We start from the raw sequence: 3,295 nt of genomic DNA, 5'->3' as shown, positions 1-3,295 counted from the left end.
CATAGTAACTGAGTCGACATTATAAACACCTGCTATTTTTGTTGGCTTTGTCCTCATAATTTGCCACTGATAGTTATTCAGTGACATCTCCTCTATAAACTCATAGGCATCTTCCGGTGATTTATTGTTGATGGTTTTGCCAGCAGCCGCGTCAACCATTTGCCGAGTCGAGGGATTCAGACCATTGTGAAATGTTTGTACTTGAAGCTAAAGTGGTAACCCATGGTGCGGGCACCTTCTCAATAAGTCCTTGTATCTCTCCCATGCATCATAAAGTGTTTCTAAATCCATCTGCACAAAAAAAGAGATATCATTACGTAATTTAGCCGTTTTAGCCGGCGGAAAGTATTTTAGTAAAATTTTTTTAGTCATTTGTTCCTAAGTAATGATAGATCCTTGTGGTAACGAGTTTAACCATTGTTTAGCTTTGTTTCTCAGTGAAAAAGGAAAAAACCGAAGACGAATGGCATCATTAGAAACGCCATTGATTTTAAATGTATTGCAAAATTCCAGAAAGTTTGCTAAGTGAACGTTGGTGTTTGAGTATCGTCTTCTTGCTCGTTCTTCGTGTATCATAAGCTGCACCTTATTTCTCTTTGATTTCTGCGAACTGTACGATCGATTTTTTTGTCAAAAAGTAATGGTCTTGACGGGTTTCTTCTAGTCATAAACTATAAAAACCTGTTAAGAGAAAGAAAAAAAAGTAAATTAATAAATAATATTAATGAAATAAAATTAAATTGCAAGAAAAATAAATGGCTAAAGTAATAAAAATTGAGTGTTCCTAATATTTTAGTTCCCCGGCAACGGCGCCAAAAACTTGATCGCGTGATTCGTAACAAGTAATAAATATTTATAATAAAGATCAAACCTAAACTAACTATTATCACGACGAAAAGGCAAGCGCACCTATCGAACAATAGTATAGTAATGGCAAGACTGGGATATCGTACCCAAGGGAACCAAGTACTAGTAATAACTATCTTTTTATTATTTAACCTAGAAATAAGGAGGGGTTGTTTATTAAACTAATTAACTAAATTAATTAACTAATTAAACTAAAGCAAAGAGAAAATTTGGAAAAAGGCTTGAAGAAAACTAATTGATAAAGACGACACCCAAGGAGGATTCCACCTAGATTTCACTTGTTATCTGACTCTGAACCAGACGATTTATTCACTTGACTTGATCCGTGAGACTCCCTAACCTATATTATTATCTCTTTCGACACTAATAACGTCTAACCCTCAGTTGAATTAATCGAAATCTCTTTATTAATTAAAACCCCTAGGGAAGTAGTAAATCGATCTATGAACTCCCATATTAGGTTTCACCCTAATTCGGCAAAATCTCGTAACTCTATTTCTAGGCGTTCGATCAACTCCGCTTAATTATGCCAAATCTACTCTTAGACGGGGACTTTTGCTCCTCTGCATAAGCACATCAAATCATGAATTAATACCCGGAATATTAACTCAAGCATTAAAAACACATAATTAAGAACAAATCAAGTATTTATTATACAGTTCAGATAATAATAACAAGATCCATCATAGGTTTCAACCCCCTTAGGTATCTAAGGGGTTTAGTTCATAATAAAATAAGAGTACATCTCAAAAGTATGAAAATAACAAAACGTAAAGAAAACTCTAAGACCCATGAAGGAATTCTGAGAGAGATCTTCAGTTTTGGAGTACCTCCGGCTTTTGGGATGGATCGTCTGGCTTTTTCAAGTAATTCCCGGCGTACGGTTCTGTACTCCAGAAAAGTTCTGGAGAGAGCGATCCCTTTCTAAGTCATACTTAGGGTGTTTATATAGGCTTTGGATTGGCTTTCTTCCTCCCTAAGTATCCTTTTCCGTGTAAAATACAACTCTTTGAAAAAGGGACATGCCTGTGTGCCACGGCCGTGTGACGTGATTGCCAGGCCGTGTTCGATCCGTTAAATTGCACACGACCGTATGGGTCAATGGCCAGGTTGTGTGAATCGTGAAAGCCTTGGTTGACACCTTCAAAAGACACAGGCGTGTGAGCTACCCATGTGGCAAGGCTTAGGCTGTGTATCTTCTTGATTTGGTCCGTTTTGTCCCTTTTTGGGTCGTTTTTGGCTCCTTTTGACTCTTGGTGGTCTCCTGAGTACAAAACATGAAATAACCGGATTAAGAGCACCAAAATCCATAAATCTAGTAATAAACATCCATAAATATGCTAGGTATTTGGGGTAAAAATATGTATAATTTGGCATTTATCACGCCTCATCCAACTTTCGCTTATTTGCTAAAAGCTTCTTTAAAAATTTCATTGCATTTGATATCTGCGATAGAGCTTCAATAAACGGTAAGTTAATATGTAATTTTTTTAAGAGTTTAAGGAATTTACCAAATTGTTCATCTGAGCGCTCTTTCCTTATAGCGTTGGGGTATGGCACACGAGGTTTATATTCGACAGTTACTGGTTTATTTGTACTTTGATCTACCTCACCTTGACCTTTGCTTACCACAGTTTCTTGCCTTGGTTTTGGTTTAGGCTTAACGACTCCTTCGTCATCTTAAATATTAATTGCGTTGAGTTGTTCCCTTGGGTTAGGTTCGATATTACTTGGGAAACTACCTTGTGGTCATTCGGAGATTAGTTTGGAAAGCTGGCCTATCTGAGTCTCGAGCCCTTGGATCGATGCTTGTTGGTTCTTAAGTGCTGTCTCGGTGTTCTGAAAATGGGTTTCCGACACCGAAATAAACTTTGAGAGTATCTCTTCAAGGTTTGGCTTCTTTTCCTGTTGGTAGGGTGGTTGTTGGTAGCCCGGAGGATGTTGTGGTCTTTGATTTCCTTGACCGCCCCACGAGAAATTTGGGTGGTTCCTCCAACCTACATTATAAGTGTTACTATATAGATTGTTTTGAGGTCGAGGATTATTACCCATGTAGTTTAATTACTCGTTATCCATGTTGTGGCCATAAGGTTGGTATTTCGAATGGTTTGTTCCACCGCTACTTGCTTCGCACTGCATTACTGGGTGAACCTATGAAGAATTAAGAAAACCATCAATATTTTTATTTAAGAGTTCTACCTGATTAGAGAGCATGGTGACTGAATCGACGTTACAAACGCCGGCTATTTTCGTTAGCTTTGTCCTCATGACTTGCCACTGATAGTTATTCAGTGACATCTCCTCAATAAACTCATAGGCATCTTCTGGTGTTTTATTATTGATGGTTCTGCCCGCCGCTGCGTCAACCATTTGCCGAGTCGAAGGATACAGACAATTGTGAAATGTTTGTACTTGGAGCCAAAGTGGT

At 38.0% G+C, this 3,295-nt stretch overlaps 1 non-coding gene across 1 annotated transcript; it reads left to right on the top strand.

Annotated features, from left to right (window-relative positions):
• The first annotated feature begins 217 nt into the window (after positions 1-217).
• On the top strand, positions 218-324 carry LOC128292190 (small nucleolar RNA R71). The gene has a single exon (XR_008282175.1). It is a non-coding gene; the product is annotated as a small nucleolar RNA R71 (small nucleolar RNA).
• The last annotated feature ends 2,971 nt before the right edge of the window (positions 325-3,295 follow it).

Source organism: Gossypium arboreum, chromosome 4 (genome assembly GCF_025698485.1).
Source record: "Gossypium arboreum isolate Shixiya-1 chromosome 4, ASM2569848v2, whole genome shotgun sequence".
NCBI lineage: Eukaryota > Viridiplantae > Streptophyta > Magnoliopsida > Malvales > Malvaceae > Gossypium > Gossypium arboreum.
Note: the sequence above shows the minus strand (reverse complement) of the source record. Positions and strands in the feature narration are given on the sequence as shown.